At 43.6% G+C, this 12,679-nt stretch overlaps 1 long non-coding RNA gene across 1 annotated transcript; it reads right to left on the bottom strand.

Annotated features, from left to right (window-relative positions):
• Positions 1-8,394: 8,394 nt before the first annotated feature.
• LOC125716835 (uncharacterized) lies at positions 8,395-11,299 on the bottom strand. Its single transcript, XR_007384414.1, has 3 exons — positions 11,213-11,299; positions 10,876-11,065; positions 8,395-9,997 (listed from the first exon to the last, which is right to left on the bottom strand). It is a non-coding gene; the product is annotated as an uncharacterized LOC125716835 (long non-coding RNA).
• Between the last annotated feature and the right edge of the window lie 1,380 nt (positions 11,300-12,679).

The following is a 12,679-nucleotide window of genomic DNA, read 5'->3' as shown; positions in this document are numbered from 1 at the left end:
TCTTTGTGTTTTGGTCACCTCTGCCTACAACACATATGCAAACGATAATAAAACCTCGCTACGGTGTTATATTTCCGTTGGATGGCATCATGCTCCAAAGGACGGCGATATTTTCTAACCTATAAATCGGAATCGCAACTTATTCATATCCTGCACTTCAACCACAGCGCCACCTGCAGACAGCTATGTCGTACGGCATCCCGGCGGGGGAGAGCCGGCTCAGACGCACGGTGGGACACCGGCCGCAGAGGGACCACACGGCCGCCCCGTTCACCTCCAGCAGAGGCTGCGAGGACAGAGGCAGCCCAGGAATTCCTTGATTTTAGGAGCGGTTGGACTCATGCTGTTCGCTCTCACCACGGCTCTAAGTAATTAGTGTAACGTACCGATCGCCTGAGAGACAAACCTCGACCCTCCTGCGGATAACGTGGTCGCTGTTCAGCCCGGCAGACAGACCGTGTAGACAGTCACAGGGATCTAACGCCTCATTATCGCAAGAAATGAGCTCTGCTATTTTCCAAGAACCACTTTCTCTGCCACTACAGCCGCGTGACTGCACGGAGCAGAACATTGTCTGCCAGCGTTTAACACAACTGTATTGTGTAATTATTCCATCACGAGGACGTATGATTAAACACTAAAAGGGCTGCCAAAAGGACATAAATAAAAGTGAATACAGAGAAGATTCCATTTCGGTAAAATTATGTACCATTTGATTCAACGGGCTATCTGCAAAAGCTATAAAAACAAGTAATTAAAATCAAATTGTAATAATAGTTTTTTTTCATCCTTTCATTTTTTTTTCTTATTACCCATATTACTTGGTAAAATTAGGTACAAACCTTTAAGCGTCTCACTGAAAACAAATGTGTCTTTTTTATTGCCTCTGTAGCTATAGCACGTTATCGCTCTTTGCGTAATTAAAGTGTGACGTCATTACAAGAATATTCCAAAAATGTGTTTAATACATACCTGTTACTTTACTGGGAATGCCACTTAATATTGCACCAGAAATGCCAATAAAACATTTTTACTTCAATAAGGTGTGGAGCTGTGGGGAGTATAATGTGTTTTCTGGTGTAACATTTTAATGACTTTATGATCCATCCATCTTCTAACTGCTTAACCTTGTCGGGCTCCCAGTAAGTATATAACCAGCAGCCGTAAATTAAGTTAAATGGTTAATATAATTGACATGGAGGGTCAGTGGGTGACACTGCCGATTCACACCTCCAGGACTGGGGGCTCCGTGTCCTCCTCTGTTTCTGTGCGTGGAATGTGCATGTTTTCCCTGGGATGTCTGATCACTAGCCGTCCAAAGATCAGCAGTCAGACTCACTGGCGTCTCTAAATTGCCCATAGAGACTGTGTGTACATGTGTGTCCTACAATGGACTGGCATCCCAGCCTCGTGCCCTTAACGGTGTAGCCCAGTGCTTGTCAAACCAGTTCTCAGGGCACACTGGATGGATCCGCATTTTTGTGTTGTCTCACTTTCCAGCGCATCTGTAAGTTACACAGAGGTCCTGATCGCTTGGGTCAGGTGTTCTGGGAACTGGGATAAAACAGGGATAAAATAAGACGATCTCTCCAGTGTGCCCCGAGGACTGGTTTGGGAAACACTGTATAGAATTCTGCCGCTTGTGAAGAGCCTCACTTTACTTATCAGGTAGCCCGCCCACGTCGCTGACCAATCCGAGAAATTGCTTCCGCAGCTACTGGGGTAGATTGGCTTCTTTAGTTCTGCGGACTTTTGTACCTGGAAGTTACAGAAAAAATTGAGAACTTATTTCAGGCACTTAAATTAATAACACTTAGAGTAATCACATTAAACTTGACAAAGAAGCCAGACAAAACGATAGTTCTATATTTTACAGCCAGTTTCCCAATGTATCTGAGATACTTGTGGAGAGCTCCGCTTTCAGCTGCTGCTGTGTGTCTCCAGGATCTCCTGTACGTGCTCAGGAAAGCAGAGGAGCGATGGGAGGGAGCAAAAACGTCGACTGTCTGTGGGCCCCCCAGGACCGGACTGGGAAACACTGAGCTAAAGACGAATGGAATTAATTTAATTCAATGCAATTTTAGGATATATTGCTTGAGTCGTTTGAATTTTGTGTGCTTTGCTCGTGGTGTATCTGTGATAAATTCTGCCATGAGATTTGGGCTGACTCAATTTTAGGTCGCTCGACTGTAAATACCGAAAAGACAGAATTTCACATGATGTTTTTTTGGAAGACGAGTGTATGATTCCCGGGTTTGTGTCTGGTCTGTAAATGAGCAGGGGAAGCTTTGAAGTGAGATCCAGATCTTTGAAGCAGAATTTTGACACAGCTCACTTCATTTGTGACCCATTTTGAGGTTTTAGAACGAAACTGAGGTCACCACAACATAACCAGCTATATACTCATCGTTTCAGAAAGACATAAATATCCTGTCGTGTATTGCCAAACAATGTTTATTCTTAAGTTACATTACATAAACCAGAAAGATGTGTAGTATATAAGTGATGACGTGATAAAGTACTACTATTCATCCAAGATATCTTTCAAAGGCAAAACATATTCCTAAATGTTTTTGAACAATGATTCGACAACAGTCAGTCAGATGGTTTGTTTTTTTTTTTTTTTTGGTCACTTACTGCAAAGTTTGTTGCTTTGATTACTAATTGCAAAACTTATTTTTCTGATAACTGAGGTCAGTTGACCTGGCTTAGTCATGAGTTATAAGGCCAGAATGTTCACTTCCTGTCGTAAAATAAAAACTCAAGTGAGTCCGACTCCTGGAGTCAAGTTCCGGAAGCTTCTTATCTTTCCCGCAATTTGATGCCCTAATAAAATTATTAGAATGTGCTTTACATTCCACACTGTGTTGGGCAGACAGATAAACAAAATGAATTTGCACTGGTGTGTCACTTACAACAGCTAAGTTTAAACCCTGAAAAATTCAGAGGATCGGCACACCTGACATAATAAGGAACATTTACATCTGCATGACGTATATACATTTTGGTAAAGAATCTATCCATGCGTCCGTCTCCCAACTGTGTATCAGCACAGGGGTGCTCCGTCTGCCTTGAACACAGGTCACAAGGCATGGGAACAGCCTGGATTGGATGCTAGTCCATTGTAGAGTAAACACAGTCACACGCTTTGGTCAATTTAACATGCTTTTGGACCGCGAGAGAGAAGCAGAGCACCTGGAGAAAACTCCTGGAAATGCAGAAAGAACATGGAAAACTCCACGTGTACAGAACCAGGAGACGGGCCCAGAGCCCCAGAGATGTGAGACTACAGTACCACCAGCTAAGATGCCCTTGGTAATGAAATATTATTATCAATAACAATACATTAACTACAACATTTTAGCTCTGAATAAAAGGATTGTGGGAGTTTTACTTACATAAAACTGTCCCAAGGGCAGAGCGAAAAATGATTTGTTGAGAGAGTTCTGATTGGTCCTGCCTCCTCTAGTTGCTCAGACCCACCTCCTCTCCAATCTGATTGGCTCTCTCTCTCATCAAATCATTTTTCGCTCTTAAAATCATTATTCCCTCAGAATGTTTTTGTACGAGTAAATCTTCCGTGAATTAATAAAAGAAGCGTCCTATTGGAGAATATTCCTCTATGTTTCAGATGTAACTCAAAAATCCAGATGATACCAGAAAGGTAAAATTAGTACACATACAGATTATGTCAGATTACAAAGGAATTAGTCTTTATCCAGACAGTTATACCTAAACAGTGCTGAGTAGCTGTGACCCACAAACGATTTTATGTCTGCAATCAGTTATCATTTGCTTTCGTTTTGCTGTGTGCTGGGTCATTTTTGGGGTCATATTTCATTCTGTGATCTTTACTCGCTTGCTGAAAAATAAAGTATATTATCAGTATGAGACCAGCTCTCTGGCATGACACAATTCTTACTTTGGTTTTATCGCACCAGATTTGTTGGTAAGTGCGCAGGGAGCAAGTGGGTTTGAATAACGATCAAGGAGATTCTAGGAGCAAAAACAAAAACAAAATCAAAGCATTATGAATGTGCACGACATTTATTCCTAAAATGCACGTCGTGCTTTGGGCTGCGATTCTAGTGTCTTAAAAGGAATAGCATCTGGACCGCAGCACTTAAGGCTTTATGTGACATTCCTTCTGTGATTCGGGAGGGGGGGGGGGGGGTGTGCTTACTTCTCAAGGGGGGGTTTACTGCTCCATAAAGATGTGCCAAACTGAAATGCCATTTCTTTTCCCCGAGGCAGGAGAACATCTTTCAGAGAAATTATTCACAGGATTGTTACACATGCAAAATAAGAGTTTGGCTGAGGACACCCTGTATTAATTTGCCTCCTAGATAGGCCACATATCTGCAGGAGTCCTACAAGGCTATAGGTCAGGACCATTAAACTGTGACACCCAACCTGTCATTACATGTTCAAATGTCATACTTAATTTCAGCAGTAAAAGTAACTATTTTATATACTAATCATCGCATCCAAGACTCTAGGTCTGGTCTTGCTTTAGTCACCAGAAACTTCACTTAGTGGAAATTTAACAACCACTGACTGAAAATGACACAGGGGGCATTGGTAGGGCCTTTTTTCATTAGTATAAATGTATACTAATGATTTTAATAGTGTATTCTCTTTCATTTTCATTAGCCTCCAGTGAAGCTCTTGAATGACAAATTTGTGAATGCGACGAGAACATCTATATGTTCTCGTTAAAGCTAGATTCTCTTCCGTTACTGTTCCGACCAGGTTTGGTTAGTAGGTAACATTCACGACATATTCAGAAAGGCTTCTGGCTCCGTTCTTGGGAGAGTGCAGGAAAATGTGCGACAAAATAGCTCACATGCACAGTATAAACGGGGCCAAATATCAGCGGTAGGACGAAGCAGAGAAATATGTAGCCCTGTGTTTTCTTAGGTGTAGCGTGAGGGGTCTTCTACACTCCCCATTTCCTCTCCTTTTCAGCTATCTTGCCGAGGCATATTTGTCCAAGCTGCACGCATCGTCTGGTTCCTCTACCTGAGGACGAACAGTGAGGCTGGGAGCATTTCTTCTGGCACCAAGAATGATTTTCCACCCACACATTGGAAAAAATAGCAAAAAATTAATTTGACAGTTACAAAAAGCCATGCCATCCCAAACCTCCATTTACATGCAGAAAACCACGTCTAATACAACTGTGTAATTTGTCACTAGTAATCACTGATTCTTTTTGCTTTTTCCAATAAGCATATATATTTTTTGTAAAGGCACTTGAGCGAGATCTCTGTGCCCCGACTGCAGTAGCACGAAAGCCTTATGAAATGTGCCACATCTTGGATGCTTTTCGTCAAGAAATTAGAAACATGAGCGTCGACGTGTCAACGGGAAGCAACAGCACGGTGTCGTCATGTGTGTAATATACCGCTATCCAACGTGGGACCAAGTCGCGTGTCGTCGTTTGTTAAAACAGGTGCAATGCAGTGGTTAGCACTGTTGCCTCACACCTCTGGGAACCCGGGTTCGAGTCGCCGCCTATTTTGTATGCGTGTGGCGTTTGCATCACTGTGGGGTTTCTGGAATAGATTAATTACCACATGATAGCTGTAACAGAGCTTTAACAGAAGCTGCACATACATATTTCATAAACGACGGAAAAAAGAAGAACAACTTGTTTAGTTCTTGAGAAGAAGTTTTAAAGGAAAAAAGTTTTTATCCAGGAACAGGAACGAGAAGCTGGAGAAGTACCTTACGAAAAAAACGCTCCGGGATGAAACTTTCTGCAGTCTGCATGGTTTTAAATCACTATATGCATAAAGGCCACGTCCATAATTGCAGGTTACTAATTACACCCCCCACTGAAAGGCATCTGTATAGGACAGCTGCTAAGCATTGCTTTCAAAGTCTAAAAAGAGAGACCAAAAACCACACTGCGTTTCCATCACTTTAAGTAAGCTTTAGTTATCCTTTTGCCGTGCTAATGTGTTGACCCCCCCCCCCGCCCAGTATATAGGAGGCAGAAATACTATTTTTACTAAACCCCGTTCCTCCTTCTCACAGATCCAGGTCCCGTGCCTCGATCAGCAGGTAGCAGACCTCTGGGATCAGTCATCTGCTCCCAAACCATGGAAACAAACAAGTGTGGAAGTAAAGAGAAGCCATTTGTATTTCCACCCAGCTTGTGTGTATTTGGGGAGGAAGTGATTATTTGATCATTTACTCCAGCGTGCTCCAGTTTTTTAAAATTTTGATCTGAGGAAACTTAAAACAGATTTTGCGTCATCCATTTATACAGCTGGAAGGTTTACCGAGGTCCCCCCCCCCCCCATAACGACAGGGCTTTTCTTAGAACTTGAATATTTATGTAATATTTGATAACCTTCATGACAGAAGTGTTGTGTGGCTTGGTGGAGCAGGCTTCTGTGTCTCAGACCGGAAGGTTGCTGGTTTGAATCCTGTGGTTGTCACATTGGCATGGGTCCCATGGAGAGGCACGTTAACATGATCAGCCCCCCCCCGCCTCCTCCCCTTTGACTTGGGGGGACGCAGTAAAAGTTGACAACCAGGCAGACCCCTCTTTAGCAGAAGCCCCTGGGGAAGCGCGTGTGTCATAATGTCGCTGGGGGGCCATGAACGTTCTGGGCCTCCAGGAAAACTGCGATAGATTCCGACTAAATGGCCGACTGCGGTTTCTGAATCTCAGCTTCGTTCTCAGCTTCGTTCATCTCGAAGGAGGGGAAGATGAGATACGAGCGTAACTTCGTGACTTTCTTGGCTGCGAACTCATATCTCAAGGCATGACTAGCATCTGCTGCTTATTTACTGCATATCGTAATTATAATCCTAACAGTTCGCATCTCCGGGGAATAATTCTGTGCGTATTTTCTCCGTAGAGCATCAGCATGTGTGAAAACACAGAGGCTGGATGACTGAACATATTTTCTCTGTTCATTATCAATCTTTTGTCTACTGCTGTATAGCCGCTGACATGTCAGCAGTTTAACATTAAAGTTTCTCTAAATTATATATGTAATATATATAAAAATATTCAGAAACAAGTATGATCTAGTTCAGCTCATCTGGAGAGACAAAATGTTAAGAGAAGTGAAATCTGTCAGCTGATAAAAACCAGTTGATGATATTCTATCCGCTCGGTGGAAATCGCTCGACGTTACCATCTTTTTCCGACAACGGAATTTCCTAAGAGCTGGATTCTACATCTTTTGCTTCAAGGCCGAATGAGTCCAGATCTTAGCGATGATTACGTTTGTGTCGGTGCATCTTCACGGCCCTAGTGCAAAAAGGTGGGACGTCATCGTAATTCGTGTAGCACTAGCAGTTCTACCGCTGGCACAGAGCCACAGCAGTAAGTCCTGGACGTGCGTCCGATGGGGAGCCCCGCCAAAGCTACGCTACACAAAACATGTTCCAGATGAACTTGGATCTAACCAAGTGTGCGAGGACTTGAATCGATCCCATATGTGGAACCATTCAGGGCGAAATCACTGGCTTTGTTAAAAAAACATATATATCGTGCTAATATACTTTAGGTAACTTTACGTTTATGCCTAACGTAAAGTCTTACAGAAGAAACTGAAATAAACTTGGTAGAAAGCCACATCACGCAACATTGTTTTGTTTTGCTAGAGCAAAGAACAACATAAATAGCTGCTAGTGTCTGCCTTTTTTGAACTTTTAGTTCAGAATTTTCTGAAAAAAAACTGCAGCCAATTAACCAGCTAGTCAGTGCTCCTACACCTAACTAATAGCTCACCGGTTTTGTTGACAAGTAGCAATGAGTCTATGGTTCCCCTGGAAATGAGCAGCAAGTGGATGATACTAAGACTTTTTTCTCAAGGCTTCACAACACGGATGTCATTAAGCTCAGCCTTATCCATTAGCTGTTTGAATTTGCATTCATTCATGATGAGAAACATTGTGTCAGTTTTTGTTTTGTAACTAATGCATACAGGAAATCTTGTGTGAGACAGACAAGTCATGATGGGGGAGTATTGTAGCAGTGTTGAAAAATCGACATGCAGAAAAGCCACATGGCCATCAGACTCTTGAGCAAGGCTCATATCCCCCCAGGAAAATGTCTCCATAGCAACGGATCAATGGCCAACCCTAAGCTTCACTCCCAACGATATATATATATATCTGTATATAACTGTATATCTCAATTAACGGCAAGATATAAGGGATATTGTCACTTTACGAGGGATGATGGACTCGAGGGCTGGTGTTTGCATGGAACAAAAGGGGTTTGTCGAATTGTCGAATCAGGCAGACGTGCCAGGCAGGACGTGACAGATATGTGAAAACTACACAAGACAAATGAAGCATAATTCCAGAATCAGAATCAACACAGGAATCGTTTCAGAATCGGAATCGTTTTTGAACCCAGTTTCATTTAATTTCATAGAAAATTTAGAAAATTTAAGAGTCAATGTGCCCTTTTAATGTAAAATTAGCATCATTGACTTTGCCTAGCATTTGTGGAGGCAGAAAATAGTTGAAGCCTAAGATAATGATTTTGCTCTTTTTTTCAGTGGACGGGCCGACCCTGTGGTCACCACGACAGGCCCCGTGGTCAGTGTGACAAAAGGAGGCTGTTTGCTGGCTGAATGGACCTGGTGGCCAAACCGCTCCTTTGGCTGAATTAAAAACAAAACAGAAGGGGGAGGGGGAGGGGAGAGGGCTCGGCCCCCGCTGGCCACCTACCAGTGAATAGCGCACGGCTAATGGTGCGCGGAAAAATTAGCCAGCGTCTCTTCGGGGGGTGTGGCACTCTGATTGTTTTTCCCAAGCAGCGGCCAAATCTGTGAGGCACGGCCCGCAAAGCGGGGACGAGGGCTCGTCAGATTGCTGCTTTGTTGTCATTCCATTCCGGCAGCTTCTGCACGTCAGTTTCACACACCCCCATCTGCTACCCTCCACCTCTCCACGGTCCCATGCCACATGTATCTCCACTAGCATTTCCCTGTATCTCCTGCATTCCCCTCTGCTGATCTGGGAGTTTCAGCCGTCACTTGGATATGCGGATTCAGGGGGCCCAGTCCCTTACAGTGGCCCTTGAATACATAAAATTACACCTAAAATTGGGCAGGGGGAGGGGAGACCAGGTGAAATTCTGTCAGGAGGGTCAGAATTTCAAGTTATGCCCCTACATCCATTCAAATTACAGCCACTTATCCAGTAGAGTGTTGTAACTTTATATAGCTACATATATACCAGGGATGGGGAACCCGATCCAAGGAGAGCCAATGTGGATGCGGGTTTTTGGGATGGCCTCACAATCAGCCAATAACAAAGCAGAGGTTCTCAGGTCAAGTCCTGAGGACCCACTGTTATTGGCTGATGGTGAGGTCATCCCGAAGACCTGCACCCACACTGGCCGTCCATGGAGCAGGTTCACCACCACTGATATATATCAAACCACCTGCAGTTCAGACTAAGTAATCCTTCTCAAGGTCAGTGGGTTTGGGCCTGACCAGTTCTCGGATGGGAGACCAACTAGAAAGCTGGGTTGGAAGAGGTCTTGGTGTGGCCTACAGGTTAGTCCATGCTGTGGTCTGTCTGGATCCCCGTGTCCCAGTGCAGCGACAGGGACACTATGGCCAGCAGGGGGAGCTCATCCTGTGGTCAGTGTGGATCCCAATGCCCCAGTGCAGTGACGGGGACACTGAGCTGTAAAAATCTTCGGATGAGACATATAACTGAGATCCCGACTCTCTGAGGTCATAAAAGACCCCTGGGCGTCTTTTCAAAGACTAACCCTGATGTCCTGGCTAAATTGCCCACTGTGGCCCTATCAGATCTGGCCTCTTAATCACTCCCTATATCTAATTGGTGAATTCCTGCCTCTTGACCACCTTAGCTACAGTGTGGTGAATGTACTGCCACAGAACGGCTGCTGTCGCATCATCCAGGTGGGGGCTACGCAGTGGTGGTGGCTGAAGCGGCTCCCCATTGGTTCTGTAGAGCTCAGTTCCTCCAACACGTCCAAAGAAACCTGAGAAATTCAATGTAAAAAAAAATTGACAAGCAGGCAAAAATGTTCAACAGCTAAATGAAAGGGCCGAGTTGAAATATAACAAATTTGGACATTTTTGATCTCGGGATAGAAAAGGAACGATTTGTTTACTGGAATAACAGATTAAGCATAACTGAGGAAGACGAACCAGCGTAACTCGCAATTAACATGAGAAACGACCTGAACTCTGTCATCCTGCAATATGTATTCAGGTTTATTTTTGCTTATGAATAAGAAGCAGAATATGATGAATGTTATTTTTTCTTTGATCACGAGGCTGGACTGACATGCTTGCGAAGTCAATTCGTTTGAAACTAAAAATGCTAAAATTGTCTCAACGAGTGATCCAGTTTTCTAAAACTTCCTATATAGTTACAGGCTACCATCACGCCACTGTAATGGTTAGAATGATGTCACAGAATGTCACATGGCTGTAATTGACGGTCTAAAACTATAGGCCCCTGGTCCAGCCCTTTGTGGTTTGTAAAACACAGACAAAATAATGGGCCCGACTTGGTTATAGCTTTAACATTTGGTCGAAGGCCATCGGATCGCAAACATATGATTTGCTCCATGTAAGGTTATGTAGACAGGCAACTGTATTCTATAGCTTTCTCTACGGCACTCAGCTCCACGGAGAAAAATATATGTGTGGTCAGACTTGTTAAGACTAAGTTAACTGACTCGTTTCAGGGTAATATGGATTTTCAAAAAACTTGGTGTCACATTCAGAAAAAAATGCCAAAATGCACAGCATACTGAGCACTGGTGCATATACAGCATCGCAATAAATACCCTAGACCCGCATATTACAGCAGGAACAGCTAGTGCGGTTTACATGCAGATTTTCGTTTTACCTTTTTAGCAACACGTCAAAGGTGGCCCTGAAATAGCTACTTTAAAACCAGATGTAGAAACTTTATCTTGAGAAAAACATCTCGAGGTAAAAATGTGCAGAATTCCTGGGATTTTGAACTTCATGGACTTCCACGCTGCCAACTGCCCCCTGGTGGAGAGTCACTGAATAGCGGAACACATTCCTAAATACTGCTGAGACAAATAAATAAATAAACAGAAAAACAAACAAATAAAATATCCGTAACTGATCGCTATTCTTTAAAATATGACTATTTTGCCATATTAAACATTAAGCATTCTAGCAATAACATTTTTGTATGTCTTGCTTTTTATCACCTTAAAAAAAATACATTTTGAAACCATCAGGAGAATCTTGGCGATTTCTTCTGGAAAAGTACGAGTAGCCGTTTTTTCCTAGCTCAGACGTCTGTGGCTTTTAATTAAATTTGGAAAGAAACAGACCTTCTTCAAACTGCCACATGGATTCACTCCAAAACGAACTTCCTGGATATTCTCTATGGTTTGTGTGTGTGTGTGTGTGTGTGTGTGTGTGTGTGTGTGTGTGTGATGATCTGACAAGCAAACCTTAGTATAAACAGTATACTGTACATAGCATATTTGGCTGCTGCACAAGTCTATATAGATATTTGTGTGTATACAGCTGGGGTATGAGTCAGCTATATTTATATCTATATAAATAGTGTGTTTCATTGATTTTATATAGATGTTAATCAAGACTGTATCCAAGGAGTCAACATTTGGGAGGCTGCAAGGCTGTAATTGTAATATATATTGAAGGGGACATTGTTAGCACATCTGAATATCGAAAGGGGGGGGGGGGGCATTACGTCATTCATCAAACTGAGGAAAACACACCTTCCAGAACAGGCATGAAGTACCAATTCATTTTTTAATAGATGTGTACATAAATACATTCAACACACACACAGAACGGATCTTCTTACGCCTTTTCTTGTTCACGCTGAGCATTCTGCGTTGCGATGCTTCAGGACACGAGCGGATTATCCCCAGAAGACGGCCTGAGGTCACATGATTAGTGCTTCCCGTCAAGCAAGCATTTGAAGGAGAGGAACGGCAGCCACGTCACACATGGAGCCCGGCTCCTGGGTGCCTTTCAGCGAGCCGAGGCCCCAGAGCTGCTTAGATAAGATGCACCGGGATTGGTCATTTCAGAGGGTTTGTTCCAGGCTCTTTATTTCCCCCACAAAGGTCTCTTCATTCTGCTTGGCCCTCAGTGACTCCCTGTACGCCGGATCACCCCTACACCCACCTCTATGCCATACTGACTCATACCGGCAGGAAGCAGCTTTAAAAACACATAAATCCTCCTCCATCTACCCTTCCCCCCAAAACAAAGAGATAAATACATCACAATAGAAGCCATTCAGTTACGTCTAATCGAATGGGCAAGAGTCCAGTGCCAAATGTTCATCAGCTTCAGGGCTGAGCTCATGAAGTCTGCTCATATGGGAATGTTCTGGAAGTCTTTGGGCTCGTCTGGTATGTGCTGGCTTGGCGGGGCAGCAGCCGCCGCTGCGACTCAGGTCCCACTTCTCTTCCCCCAACATGGAATGACGTGTATCGCCCTTTCTCAGCCACGGATCGGTCTGTCTGCTCAACCAGGTGGCTCAAACCCAAGTGGTCCTCAATCTATGCACATCCTTAGCCGGGAAGAAAAAGGTTTCTGTTCCTTACTCAATGTCCAGTCAGGGCGGGGGACCAAGTATGTGTCTGAGGTCAGGCATCAAACGAAATATGGTAATTACTCTGAAGAATGTGAGA

Source organism: Brienomyrus brachyistius, chromosome 21, assembly GCF_023856365.1.
Source record: "Brienomyrus brachyistius isolate T26 chromosome 21, BBRACH_0.4, whole genome shotgun sequence".
NCBI classification, from domain to species: Eukaryota; Metazoa; Chordata; class Actinopteri; order Osteoglossiformes; family Mormyridae; genus Brienomyrus; species Brienomyrus brachyistius.
The sequence above is the reverse complement of the archived record's forward strand: the minus strand, read 5'-3'. Positions and strand labels throughout refer to the sequence as shown.